The following is a 15,479-nucleotide window of genomic DNA, read 5'->3' as shown; positions in this document are numbered from 1 at the left end:
AGACTTGGAGAAGAGAGTAGAAATGAAGATTATTAGTAAGGGTAACTTAAAGGGAAACATGACAGACAGTAGTAATATATGACAACAGAAAGCCAAATGATAAAATAGATGAAGTAAGTTATGACTTTACAGTAATAGCATTGAGTATTAATTGATTGATTGAACTCCCCAATCAAAAGGCACAGACTAACAGAATCAATTAAAAAAATCAGCCATCTATATGCTGTCTACGGGAGACTTGCCTTGATACAAGGACACAATCAGGCTGAAAGTGAAAGATTGGAAAAAGATATTCCATGCAAATAGTAAACAAAATCAGACAATATATATATTTAAATGGAAACTCATAAGGAATAAATAAGGTTATTATATATTAATAAAAATGGCAATTCACCAAGAAGAAATAATCATAAATAATTATGCAACTAACCTGGGTGCCCCAAAATACATGAGACACACTGGCAAAACTGAAAGGAGAAATAGACACCTCTACAGTAATGCTTGGACACCTTCAATACATCACACTCAGCATTGGATAGAACATCTGGACAGAGGATAAATAAGGAAACAGAAAGCTTGAGTAATATGATAAATGAACTAGACCTAACAGACATTTATAAAGCATTACATCCCAAAACAGTAGGATAAACATTCTTCTCAAGCACTCGTGGATTCTTCTCCAGGGTAGACCATACATTGAGTCACAAGAGGTCTCAATAAATTGAAAAAGATGGAAATTTTACAAAGTCTCTTCTCTGATGATAATGGAATGAAACTGGAAATAAGAAACATGTGAATATAGGGGAAATTCACAGATACATGGAGGATTAAGCAGCACACTCTTAAATAATCAGTAAGTCAAAAAAGAAATTGCAAGAGAAATAAGTAAATATCTCGAGATGAATGAAAACGAGAACACAACATACCAAAACCTATGGAATAAAGAGATCCAAGTTGACATAGTAGTGGATGGCAACCTACACTCTTATTCCAAAAACTGTGGGAAACTAGGCAGGCTTGCCAGGCATAGGGGAATCTGGGTTCTCATGGCAATAGGAGAGGGAGCACTGGGAGAAAGGGGAGCCAGCCATGAGCCATCCCCAGAGAAGAGGAGAGTGGACTAGCCAGCCCAGGGGGAGAGGAAAACCTCCCAGGCACCCGAAGGGGGGAAGCCACATAGCTGGCTCTGGGGTAGAAGGGAGCTGCTGAGGAGTGCACCCACAGGTGGGCTTGTGCCCAGCTTTGCTTAGGTAGGGGAGAGGGCAGTGAACTGTGGGAGAACTGAGAAAACTTAGCCGGGGGTATTTTATTTTATTTTATCCTGCTTATTTTTTCATGTTTTTTTAATTTTTATTTCTGTTTTACTATTCTTCCCTCTTATTATTTTTTTCTGCTTTGTTGTTCTTTTTAATTTTTTTCTTTGTCTTTTTCTCTTCTTTCTTTCCATTTTGTGGATCTAATATTTTTTCTTTTGAACTTTGGCAACTACAAAGATATAGAATAAGAGGAACCAAGTATTAAAGAGGACCCTTGAAAAAATAAAATAAAACCCTAGACAAGAAAGAGAAAGCCCATCAAGATGAACAGATGCCTAGACATCTGAAAAAAAGTACAAGCTATACTAAGAAACAGGAAGTCATGGGCCAGTCTAATGAACAAACTGAAAATCAGGAGGTGCCACACAACATAGAACAACTAATCAAGGATATCCAAATAAATATTCTTAATGAAATTAAGGAAAAAAATTTAGGATATGAAAAATACATTGGGGGAACATACAGAAGAAATTGTAAGGGTACATTAAAAAGATAACAAATTTTATGGTGATGAGAAGTACAGTGCCAGAAATTTAAAAATACACTAGAAGCACATGACAGCAGATTTGGACAGGCAGGAAAAAAAATTAACAATGTCAAAGGTACACACATGAAATTGCACAGATAGGGAAAAACTGGGAAAAATTCAGCAAGGACTCATAGAATTGAATGACAACATGAAATGCACAAACATATGCATTATGAGCATCCCAGGGAGAGAAGGGAAGGGAAAAGGGGCAGTAGGAGTGTTTGAGGAAATAAGGGTTGAAAATTTCCCAGCTTTTACGGGTATAGATGTATTACATGTCCAGGAAGCACAGCATACTCCAAACACAATAAATCCTAGCAATCCTACCCCAAGATTATTGAAAACTCAAGACAAAAGCAGAATCCTGAAAGCAGCAAGGGAAGCTTAATAAAATTTAGTGCTCATTTCTCAGGTGCTTATTCTGTTGCTCTTGTATGAAGTATTCTATAATACAGATGTCAGTTAGATCTATATTTTTAGATTATTCATATCTCCTATTTCCTTTTAAAAATAAAATTTATTTCTCCCCACCCCCTCTTTGTTTGCATTTACTTTGTCTGTTCATTGTGTGTTGCCTTCCTTTTAGGAGGCACCAAGAACCAAACCCAGGACCTCCATGTAGGAGGGAGGCACCTAATCACTTGAGCCATTTCCGCTCCCTGCTTTGTTGTGTCTCTCATTATGTTTTCCTCCTTGTGTCTCACTGTGTCATCTCGTTGCATCAGCTTACCATGCCAGTGCATTGTTCAGCTTGCTGTCTTGCTCGTCTTCTTTAGGAGGCACCAGAAACTGAACTCAGGACCTCCCATGTGGTAGGTGGGAGCTCAATCGCTTGAGCCACATCTGCTTCCCTCTATCTCCTTCTTGATCTTCTATCTATATATTCTATCCATTATTGAAAGTGGTATATTGGAGTCTCCTACTATTAATGTAGGACTGTCTATTTTTCCTTTTAAATCTGTTCAAATTTATTTCATTTATTTTGGGTTGGTCCCATTAAGTACACATATATTTGTAATTATGCATTCTTGTTAAATTGACCTTTTTACCAGGATATGGTGGCCTCTGTACCTCATAACTGTTTTCTAGTTGAAGTCTATATTATCTGATATTAGTATAGCTACTTAAGCTCTTTTTTGTTTACTATTTTTTTCCATCCTTTCCCTTTAAACCTACTTGTATCCTTGAATTTAAAATGAGACTCTTGTAAACAGCATAAAGTTGGGTCATGCTTCTTTACTCATTCTGTCAATACCTGCCTTTTGACCAGAGAGTTTAATCCATTTACATTAAAGTAATTACTAATAATGCATGACTTTCTTCTTCCATTTTGCTGTTTTATCTTCTAAGTCTTATTCCCTTTTTGTCCCTCAATTCTTCCATTACTGCCTACTCTCATATGTATTTGATTTTTTATATTCAACTATTTTGAGTCCCTTCTCATTGCCTTCTCTGTATACTGTTCTGATTTTTTTGTGTGGTAACAATTGGGCTTAAATTTAACATTCTAAATCTGTAAAAATCACCTTTTATTTGGTATTAACTTAACTACAAGGAAAATAGCACGAACTGTGTTTCTATAATCCTCTTCATCTCGCCCCACCTTTCGCTATACTTGTTATAAATTACACCTTCGTATATTGTGTGTTCAAAACCATAGATTTATCTTTACTTTTATGCATTTGCATTTTAAAATATGTGAAGAGTAAAAAGTAGAGTTACATACCAAAAATACTGTACAATAGTACTGGCATTTATAATTACCCATATGATTACCTTTACTAGAGATCCTTATTTCTTTAGGTCATTTCACTCTACTGTCTAGTGTATTTCCCTTTCAATCTGAAGAATTCCCTTTAGCATTTTGTATTGGACATATCTAGTAGTGACCAACTTCCTCAACTTGTTTCTTTGGAAATGTCTTCATCTTTCCTTTATTTTTGAAAGACAGTCTTGTCAGATATAATTCTTGTTCAGCAATTGTTTCCTTTCAGCACTTTAAATATTTCATCCCATTCCCTTCTTGCTTCCATGGATTCTGATGAGAAATCAGCACTTAATCTGATCGTGATTCCCTTTAAATAACATGTTGTTTTCCTCTTGCAAGTTTCAGAACTCTTTCCTTGTATTTGGCATTGGGCAATTTGACTACGATGTGTCTGGGCATTGTTCTCTTTATTTTATACTGGAGTTTGTTAAATGTGCATATCCCTGTCTTTTGTTAAATTTGAGGAGTTTTCTTCCTTTATTTCTTTGAATAGTCCTTCTCCTTTCTCTCTCTCTTCTTCTTGTGGACTACTATAATGCATCTGAGACTCCCATAATGCATATATTGTTATACTTGATGATGTCCCACAGGTCTCCTCACTTTTCTTCATTCTTTCTCTTTCTGCTCCTCAGCCTGAATTATTTAAACTCTTTATAAAAAATGATAAAAATAATTAAAAATAATAAAAAGGATTTTTCAAAGATAATTTTCACTATTTGCAATTTTGGTCTTCTTCCCTGACACTAGATTCTAATTCCCTCATCTGCTCCAGCTCTACCTCCTCTTTCCTCCATCTGCATCTGTCGGCATTTGAGATGGGAACTGCATCTTATTCACCAATGTCTCCTCAACAGCAGGTGCATCCTAGGTGCCCAAGAAATACTGATCTAATTGAGCCCAAATGGATATCCTAAGAGACAACCTGCCTAAGAAGTTATCCTCTGATCTCCCCGTGCTTCACTGAGCAGGGTCCCTATCAGCAGCTCACCCTTGCATGGAGGGGCCACTGTGCTCTCTACCTCAGGAGTTATGAAGGCTGACTACTAGACAAGGAATAGTAGGGGCCTGAATTCACCCCAGGGCATGGAGATGGAAACGGGATTTGTTTCAAGAAATACCTAGAATCGACAGGATTTGGTGAACAATTGGATTTAGATGGTGAAGGAGAGCCAAGTTTTTCAGCTTGATTAACTAGTGGTGCCATTAATTAAGGGAGAAAACTTTGTGCCCTCTCATAAGTTTACCTGCTGAGTGTTGTGTGCCTCCTGAAAGGTTCCATTTTCTCTTAGCTTCTGAAATTTCTCTACAACTTCATGTTGCATGACTTTTCCATATCAGACATACCAATATCTGGAACATTTTCACTCTAGCTGTTTTAAGATCTGCTGTCTCTTCTAATTTCTGTTTCTGAACATTGAAATGGTTCTCCAAATCTGTTGTAGCATTCCTGAAAAACCTTGAATATGTGTTTCCATCTATATTACTATTTAAAATCAATACAAATATTAGCTTTTATATTGAGAAGATACCCTATGGCAACAAATGTTTTTTTCTAAGAACATTTCAGGATGCATATGTGTAGTGTTCATTTGGGAATGGTTGCATTGCTATTCTTTTTAGTGTTGTATTTTGTTTTGTTTTGTTTTTCTTTTCCCATCAACTTATTATTAAGTAATATGAACAGGAAACTCTTTTCTCCTACAATTAAAATGATAGTTGGATACACCAAACAGGTAAACACTTAGACTTGACTAATTTTCTGTCATAATCTTGTTAAGTTTTGAGAAGAGAGTCTTCAGAATAGCCTTTAACTATGTGAAAACCCGAGAGCTATAGGAAACCACAGTCTGCTGCTGGGGAAATCAGATTTCCAGGCAATGGAAATATTTATTATAGTTAGTGATAGTATGTTTACATTTTCAGATAAATTTCAGATGTATGCAAACTATTACATACATAAAAAGAAACTCATGTCTAGGATCCTAATGGCTGAGGTAACCAGCTATTTTGTGCTCATGCACATTCCTCCCTTAATTTGAAATTATTTCTTGGTCAGGAGATTTCAGACCACCGGGCCCTGAGCTTGAGTCTTTGGATGATGAGTGATGAAGAAGATGTGTGAAAAGGAAGGCATGGATGGAGGTTCTAGGATCCCAGGTGCCCGAGTGGCTGTGAATCAAGTGTCAATGTGGCTGGTGCATTTACAGGCATTCTTTGAGAATTTGCTGTGCCTATGACTGTGTTAGACTGCATTCTGGAAAAAACAAACCCCAGTCAGTCATTTTTGATGAACAGAATTCTCACTTGACTTACTTCAAGGGTTATATTTAGGGAAAAAGTTGGGAGAAGGAAAATTAGTGTAGCTCTGCATTTTTTCCTCTAAGAAAATTTTATGCCTTGAAATGTACATAAGTACACTATAAAGTGTTTCCTTCCCTAGTGTAGTATTGCTTCATCTATTTTAGACCAGCCACCTTTGAGCTCTCTAACAGCTTTATCTCCCATCTTAATAACTTGCTAAATCTTTCTTTGACGCCCATACTGTCTAACCGAGTTGAGTGGAATCTCAGATATCTGCCATTCAGAGCTTGAAATATCCATCCCTGAGTGAGAAGACTTGCGTGGAAAAGTCCACTCCTCAGTGTAGATAATATGAGAACTTTTCAGAGGTACTCTAAAGAGCCTTCCAAAAAATCTACATTCCATTCAGTCATAATAAAGAGATTAGGGCTTTTCATGTAAGTTTCAATTTACCATGTAAAGCTGTCTCTCCCTCTCATTCCTATCTTTCTCCCCTCCCTCCCTCCCTTCCTTCCTTCTTTTTTTCCTCCCTCCCTCTCCCCTGTGGAAATCCAAGCCCCACTATCATTTTATACTTACAGACATCTAAGATACTTGGGTCTTTAACCCATAACAAACAATATATTACAGGCTAAAGTTATGTGTGCCGTTATGGAAACAGCAGCCTCTTGAATTATCCCCAAATCTAAGACCTCATTTAAGCCCTGAAGTCAAGCTGCATCTCAGAGGCTTAGGCAACCCTCATTCCATTTTATACGCAGAGATCACTTGACTAGGTAGCAGGTCAACCCTATTTAAGTTCTTTAACTAAGGATCCATCAAGTGCTCAAAATAACTGCTGCCACTGTAAGTTACCTAATAGCACTTACCATCTCGCTGATGCTCAATAACTGTGATCTCTGCCCGCTTCATTTATTTTGAAAGCCAAAGTCAACTAAGAGAATCAAAAAACATTTCCTTTGAGAAATGCAGACTCTAATTGGGCAACAATAAGGACACATTTTTTAACATGTATAATGAAATGATTGTGTTGCACAAATCCATTATATTGTAATGAAGTAATAGCTTCATGATCAAAATTGCAGTGATTTCAGGTAAATTATTTGGCTTTTTTTTCTTTAAGATTTATTTTTTTAATTTATTTCTCTCCCCTTCTCCACCTTCCCCTCCCCCCCCCCCCCCCCCCCCGCCCAGTTGTCTGCTCTCTGTGTCCATTCACTGTGTGTTCTTCTGTGTCCGCTTGTATTCTTGTCAGCGGCACCTGGAATCTGTGTCTTGTCTCTTGTTGCGTCATCTTGCTGTGTCAGCTCTCCGTGTGTGTGGCGCCATTCCTGGGCAGGCTGCACTTTTTTTATGCTGGGTGGCTCTCCTTACAGGGTGCACTCCTTGCGTGTGGGGCTCCCCTATGCGGGGGACACCCCTGCGTGGCAGGGCACTCCTTGCGCGCATCAGCATTGTGCATGGGCCAGCTCCACACGGGTCAGGAGGCCCTGGGTTTGATGTGGTAGGCGGACGCCCTATCCATTGGGCCAAATCCGTGTCCCTATTTGGCTCTTGAACCAAGAGGAAGATATGGGCAGTGGTTAAGAAGAGAGAAAGCACTCCAAGTGTGTGGAGTGGTGTGAGAAAAGGCATGGAGACAAGAGGCAATAAATTCTATGTAGGCAATGGGCAAGCTAATCAGCTGGATTGGACCAGACTGACCATGCTGGAAAATATCAAGAGATAACCACACATCCTCTTCCTTCTGCTTCACTAGCCACTTCCCACTCATCCTTCAGGTCTTAACTTAGATATCCTCCCTCTGTCCAACTCCTGCTGGGCACCCTTTTCTGTGCTCCTAATAGCACCCTATATATTGCCCACCACTAGAATCTAAGCTCCCTAAGGACAGAGACCATGTCTATGTTACTCATACCTGTATCCTTAGCACCTAGCTTATCTTAGTGGCTACACTTACTAGGTGCTCAGTGCATACTTGTGGGAGGTGGGAAGAAGGCAGATGGATAGATAAGGTTGTGCCAATAGAGGAGGTATGTTGACATAAGACCCTGAACTAAAGCTGAGATTTTCACATGGAAGTGCAGCACTGGTCCCTAAACCACCATGTTCTTCTCACTGTGGTCCAGTTGTATGACCTCCAAACATTTTGCTTTCTCCTCTCAAGGGGGAGAAATTCCCTTATATTCTTTAAAGGTGGATAGTATACCCCAACTGTGCTAAAATAAGTAAATAAAATAAATCAGGGAGGATAAAACATGTTTAGCAACCCATGTAAAGATAACACAGAAATACTGAGGCTCCTTTAAACTCTAGCTGTGCAAAATCTTTTTGCTGTCCTTTTTAGGCTGAGAAGAGCAATCTCTGGTCTTTTTTTTTTTTTTTTTTTAAAGATTTATTTATTTTATTTAATTCCCCCCCTCCCCCGGTTGTCTGTTCTCTGTGTCTATTTGCTGCGTCTTATTTCTTTGTCCGCTTCTGTTGTCGTCAGCGGCTCGGGAAGTGTGCGGCGCCATTCCTAGGCAGGCTGCTCTTTCTTTTCACGCTGGGCGGCTTTTCCTCACGGGCGCACTCCTTGCGCGTGGGGCTCCCGCACGCGGGGGACACCCCTGCATGGCAGGGCACTCCTTGCGCGCATCAGCACTGCGCATGGGCCAGCTCCACACGGGTCAAGGAGGCCCGGGGTTTGAACCGTGGACCTCCCATATGGTAGACGGACGCCCTAACCACTGGGCCAAGTCCGCTTCCCTCTCTGGTCTTTTTATATGTGCTTCCTTGCCACTCCAGTTAGAGTGATTAACATGAGTTAATCATAACTCACTGATTTCCTAGAGAAAAACCAAAGCAAAAGAAAAAACTCTTTGAAAGTAGAACCTCTGTATTTGATAATCTATCACTGATTTTGAGAAAAAGAAAGCAAGAGAAGCATTGACCAATCGACGGCTCTTATTGAAAATGTTTGCAAGGGCCTCCCCATTAACAACCGGTGTCCTTTTAAGAGGGCACCACACCCGTTTTGCTCATTCCAACCATGTGAAATAGAGGTGTTGGCTGCGCCAGGAGGATGTAGCCAAGAACCTTGCTCTGCAATCTTGGCTGTGACACCAGTTCCCCATGTGGCCTTCCGTAAATTGTTCAGGCCCTCTAAACTTATATTTCCCCCTGCATAAACTGCAGACAGGACTACCTGCCTGCCTTTTGGTGTAAAGATTCATTAATTAGGATTTAGAAGGGGCCTGTCATAGAGAAGTACCGAATAAATGAAGTAAATCTAAGAAGTGCCTTCTACCGAACAACTGTGTACTGGATTCAAATTTTACATATTTCTGTTGATTATTCATTAACCCCCACTGGGCTTATTACTGCTGTAACCCTATTAGTTAAAAAGCAATCATCACTGTTAATATAAAGTGGAAGAGTGTTGAGCACTTGTGAGGCAAACAAGTCTCCATTCCCATAGCCATGCAAAAGGCCTGGACATAAGTTCTCGCGTATACTTGGAACAACCCTCAGGTTAAGGCTGTCTTCTGAAAACTAGAGCCCGTTTTATGATTATTATAACAGTGGTCACCTGAGCACTGAAGTCATGTTCCGTGCTCCTCGCTGCTCCTCCCTCCTGTCCACAAGAGGAATTGCCGCTCCCTCCCCTCTGGGAACCAGCTCTCCTCCCGGGTTTTGGCTCCCAGCCGTCCTGCCCTGTCAAGCAACCAAAACTGTCCACTATCCCTTCTCTTCTCTGTCTTCAGCATCTCCTGCACCGCCCCTCCTCCAACAACTTAACGTTCTCAGGTCTGCCCTTCTGTTAAACAACGCCCCTCCGCAGCTCACATTCCCTGCCGGCACTGCCCTGTATCTCTTCCCTTCTTTGCCAACAAAAGCAAAGAATCGCCCCCTCAGCTCACACCAGTCTGCCTTCTGCTGCCATTGCTCCATCACAACAGCTTTGTCTAACAACCCCAGGGATTTCAGGTCACCAAATCCCCTGGCCTTTTCTCCTTCTCCACTTCCTCTTTGACATCTCGTCAGCTGTGGGCATGTGTGACCAGCCCTCCCTCCTACAGGCTTTCTGCCCTTTCTCAGACGCCCCTCCTGACGTCTTCCTGGTAGACCGTCTCCCCACCCTGCAGGTAGTTACCTTTGTGGTGGAAACTTGAAATGGAGCGTTGATGGTTGCAAAAACAGCAGCTCCTCCCATTGTTCAGAAACATCAGGGCACTCTGAAATGCGTGGTTTTTTGCTCTGATACATTTTCTTGATTTATTTCAAGATACTTATTTGCTCCACTCTATTTTTCCCGTTCTCTCTTTCAGGAAATTTTGTTATATTCTCTAGCTGATTATTTTGGTATTTACCTCCATATATCTACATAACATGTTTTTAACACTTGTTCTAATTCTTCACTTTTAGGCTTTATCTACTGGCCTACTCCTGTTCAAAATGAGTGATTCCTTCTCTTTTCCTCCTCCGCCACCCTCACTCTTACACCTTCCTCCCATCCCTTCATTCTCTTGATTCTCAGTTGCTATATTTTAATTTTTGGTTGGCTCAGTATTCAAAGTTACATCATCATGACTGATAAAAGGTATTCATTCCAGTAAGCCTTGACATCTTCTTTTCTGTATAATTGCCATTTACTTACCTTAGAGCTCTTTCTCCATTTGCTTCCTATTCTGTATTTATAGACACTCTAATCCCCACTTTGCCCCAGCTGCAGGTTATCCTCAGTCCTGTCCTCCTTCCAGCCTGGTCCAGTCTGGGCTGGTGCCCACATGGGTGTGAGCCTCGTCTTCCGATAAGTTTCTTCCGTGCCTGACAGGAGGATTCTCTTATCTGCTCTCCTGAGCCAATTACCTACTTCCTGATTTTTTTTTTTTAAAGAAAGAAAACCTCCGTTTGGTGGTTTGGTGAAGCCTAATCTTAGTTTTCTGAAAAGGGTGCATGGGAAGTAAATGTTTTGTGACCAAGGATATCTGAAAGTATCTTTATTCTATCCTCAAAATTAATAATGCAGCTTGTATTTCTAGGCTAGCCATAATTTTTCTTTAGAGTTTTATAGACATTGCTCCATTGCCTTCTAATTTGAAGTGTCCCTGTGAGAAACCCTAATCCCAGTTGTCCCATCAGGACATCCACAGAGTTTCTCCCTGTCCCAGTGGTCATGGGCTTTTGTGGTATTAGGTGGATCTAGTCCATCACAATTTGGAGCACACTATGGGTCTGGAAGTCCATGCTCTTCTGCTCTGATACATTTTCTTGGTTTATTTCAAGATATTTGTTTCAGTCCATTTCTTTCTGTTTTCTCCCTCTGGAAATCCTATCAAACTGACATCCTAAGGCAGTCTTCAAATTTTCTAATCTGCCTTCGTCTCCATTTATATATACATATTTTGCTCTACTTTTTGGGCGATTTCTTTAACTTTTATCTTCAAAGTTTTCTCTTGAATTTTGAATTTCTGGTTCTTTTCTTCAATTTCTAAAACTACTTTCACTTTCCAAATTGTCCTCTTTTTGTATGGTATCCTATTCTTGTTTCTTCTGGTATCTGTTTTCCTCTCTCAGGGGATATTAATGGTGGTATATGTGGTTTTTGTTCTGTTTTGTTGTTATTTAAATTCTCTTCCTACTTGTTATTTCCTCCACGTTGCTTTTTTCTATTTGATTTTATTTCTGTCTTTCGTGTATGAGATTTCCCTCACATACCTGTCTGGGAGTCCTTGGTTTTCTGCTCATGTTTAAAAGTGGGAGCCTAAAACACTAATTGGAAGTGTGAGAATACAGTTTGAGGGTGGCCTGACAAGGCCATCTAGTTGGGGGATCACTGATGCTCCTGGAGTTCTCCTTTCTCCTCGATGGAGGAGACAGGCCTGGCCGCCAGCCCCCTGGGGGCAAGCATTGGTCGCCGCATGCATGCGCCCACTTGACTTCCCTGTTGGCAGTATGGTGGCCCCATCCTTCCCTGGGGGCCTTCGGTCCAGCAACCTTTTGTCCTGCCCTCCAGAAAAGAAGCCCTCGTCTCTGTCCCAGTGAGGGTAAGGCCTTGCCAAGGGAGGTGGAAGCGGGTCGGGGGATCGGGCATCAGGCGCAACCCTCACTTCCTGAAGAGCCTGTACCACTGCTTTCTGGCCGTTTGGGGGCTTCCGCAAGCGTAAATTGGTTTCACTCAGCTCTCCCCGCCGCTGGCTTCGAAGCCTGTTTGGGGGGCTGCTGCAAGTCTTTTATCACTCATCCCTCTGCTTTCAGAATTTGGTTTCTCTTATATTTCTTGTTCTTTTAGCCCCGGGGTTTTATCCTTTTTTGAAAACCCATTTACTGTCATTTTAGAAAGGTCTGGGGAGGAAGCAAAAGTAGGTGTGTGCATGTGCGTGCAAACCACCACCGTTATCCAGAAGCTGTAACTCTTCCAGGACTGCTGTAGGTCGGTCACTAAATTGTAGCCCCTGACAGCCTCCTACTTCTCTCTCCTTATCCTAACAGAATAGCCTTTCTTATAAATAACTCCTAAGAGATCACCACCAGGAGGGCATCTCCCCTACTTGCTGGTCCAGTTGACTTTGCTTTTGTTGTTTCTGAAGGGAATTCTTAGTTCAGGAGATTTTAATAGCACCGCATCTTCCCTTGTTGTGTTTGATTCTGTTATTCTTTGGTGCTCTCTACTACTAATGCTCACTGGAGCCAACAACTTATTTTAAAATTGAATTTTACAGAATCCCTACTCAGTGAGCTGTTGATCTAAATTAGTGGGTAGCAATTCCTGTTAATTAGCTGAATCCTCCACTCCTTATCAAGCCACCTTCATTGCATTAGCACTGCAGCTCTGTTTTGAGTCATAATACTGCTTGTTAGGACAACGTGGCTGTTACCTTTTACTTGTTAATACAAGTGTTTCATGTATTGTTGTATTTGAACATTTTTTGGCCCTTGGCCGAAGCTTTTGATTACTGCCCTCTTGCAGACCTAGTGCAAAGTAGAAAGTGGTTTTTGCCAACTCAGTTCTGCTTTGAGCCATTTCCTGGTTACCGCCGATTATTCAGTACAGCTATTATTAATTATGAAGGGCAGTGCCATGCCCTTAGAGAATGTTTTGACTGTAGAAAAGCATTTGGAGGAGGGAAGTCCAGCAGACACTATCAGAAAGAAGCAGGAAGACCTGTGTGCTGGGAGCTCTTACCTGTAGTGCCAAATTATTTTTGAACCAAGTCTAACTTTCAGATTGTGTTTAGAATCCCCTTAAAGTGACAGTGTCCTTTCTTCAGCTTTTCCCATTTCAACTAGTGTTACAAATCCCAAACGTTAATATATGGCTAGCATAGCAAAGAGAATCAGTATAGACATTAAATTGCAAGCTAGACCAGCAATGCAACTTGCTGGAATAAACAGAAGTTAAGTGTTGTCCTTTAGTTAAGGGTAAGGATATAACAGCAACCTGATCAGCTAAAGCAGGGGTGGACAACCTATGGCCTGCAAGCCAAATCCCACTTGATGCCAGCTTTTTTATTGTCCTTGAGCTAGACAGTTTTTGAAATTTTTGAAAGTTTTCAAGAAAATCGAAAAAAGAGGATGGTGAAGAATATGCAATAGAGACCATATCTGACTCTCTACAGAAAATGTTTGCTGACCCTCGGTCTGAGAATAGCCCTGGCTTTGCCTCATTCCTCTCCTGACCCTCAGAGAGGACTCTCCAGGTCTTATCAAGACTTTATCCATTTAATTATGGTGGGTATTCTCATGTGTAATTTCAACAAATTTATTTATAAATAGATTTGAATCACTCTTTCTCAAGTTTATGACCTCTGAGTTTTACATATCTGAAAAAGTATATAAATATACATTTTGTGTGTGTGCATACATGAGTTGGTATGACCCATCGTATTAAATACCTAGTTATAAATGGAAAAAGCAGTTAGCAAAATGGTGACTAGTATTTCTGTTGACACTTTTGCCTCAGGTGGAGGTACTGTCATGAAAGTATCTGCAGAACTTGTTTCTCTTGGTGAAATGCAAAATTTGAATGTGTTTATGACATGCAAATATCCTTTCATTTACTGAAAGTCTGATCAGAGAAAAGACTCCACTTAAACAATCAACTTTAGAATTAGATAGAAAATTTAAGAGAAAAAAAAAGAACTCATTACATAACCAACTCGTCTCCCTTCATGTGATATTAAAGATTTAGCCTTTATCCATAACTGAGGCACAAGCGTCATTATCACTTTAAGCTGTTTCATTTTCCTTTTTGTTGTCCATACTCCAAAACATTCACATACCATTTCCAGGTGAATTTTCCAAAAATTCAGCTCTGCTACTGCCCTTCCCTTTAAAATCTTCAGTGGTTTTACTCCACCTGTCAAATCGATATAATCAACAATGAAAAACTAAACTAAATAACCAAACATCCTTTTTTTTCCTCGAACTTTTTGTTTTGAAATAATTTCAAACCTACAGGAAAACCACAAAGATAATACAAAACCCAGAGAACTCCAATACACGCCCCCACCAATTTTAACATTTCACTACATTTGCTGTATCATTCTATCTATCCTTCTGTCTACCCACCTATCTATCCATCTGTCTGTAATCTGTCTCTATATCTACTCATCTATTAAATTTGTAAACATCAAATATCCTTTTTGAGTTAATTAATAAATATAAAAGTCATGGAAAAATGACCAGTCATTGTTCAGCATATGCTAGAATTCTCAGTATGTTGTGAGATGTTTTTATTTCCTTGAGTACATTGGCAAATTCAGTGCATTTATAAGCCAGTTATTCCTCCAATGGTGAAATATTTTCCCTATGCTATCAAGAAATGAATTGAGGACAAAACATTCAGAGATTGATGAGAAATAAAGCTGGTGGATCTAGTTAATGTCTCTAATACCCACTACATATGTCCAAAATATGACAATAATCAATATTTAATATTCATTGTTAATGGTACCTGTGATTCACATAGTCAGGTAGCTCAGTTTAGCATTCTGTCCTCTCATTAGGTCCATGATCTGCCCAATCCATATGCCACACAGAATTTTCCTGTTTTCATAGGATTTCTTTCCAGCTGATAAAGCAGACTAGTTCTGAGGATAAGCATAAAAAGTCCAGACTAAGTCATACGTTTTTCTTTTCTTTCTTTCTCAAAAGGTTTCACTTGTAAAAAATAAATAAATAACCCAAATTATATAGAGTCTTCTGTTGCTCACATATTAGATCGTAGAAACCCAGAATTCAACATTAAGCTGGTGGCTTCCTTATTGAAACATGAGAGCATAAAATGGAGGGAGGGCAATTTCTCTAAGCAGCAGCCTTGAGACACTTGAGGATCTCCTACACTGTGCACTGCGTGGACCTGAGGAGGCCGTTATTAGGTCCTTGCTATTGTGAATAGTGGGTGCCTAGGGAAGGAAACTCAGGTCCAAATAACATGGTGGCTAAATCCCAGGAAGGTATGGTGCCTTTCTTAGGAGAATACAAACCAATGAGTTTTGCACTTTTCGGAAGTTTAATCATCTGAGATTTATTAATGAGGTCCATTGCTGACTGGGGTAGAGAAAGGGAAACAATATAATAC

General features: G+C 40.1%; 1 protein-coding gene across 1 annotated transcript in view; it reads left to right on the top strand.

Annotated features, from left to right (window-relative positions):
* The window catches only part of GMDS (GDP-mannose 4,6-dehydratase), a 694,924-nt gene that overhangs the window by 584,336 nt on the left and 95,109 nt on the right, over positions 1 to 15,479 (top strand). The window lies entirely within an intron of this gene.

The sequence above is a fragment of the Dasypus novemcinctus genome, chromosome 22 (assembly GCF_030445035.2).
Source record: "Dasypus novemcinctus isolate mDasNov1 chromosome 22, mDasNov1.1.hap2, whole genome shotgun sequence".
NCBI lineage: Eukaryota > Metazoa > Chordata > Mammalia > Cingulata > Dasypodidae > Dasypus > Dasypus novemcinctus.
The sequence above is the reverse complement of the archived record's forward strand: the minus strand, read 5'-3'. Positions and strand labels throughout refer to the sequence as shown.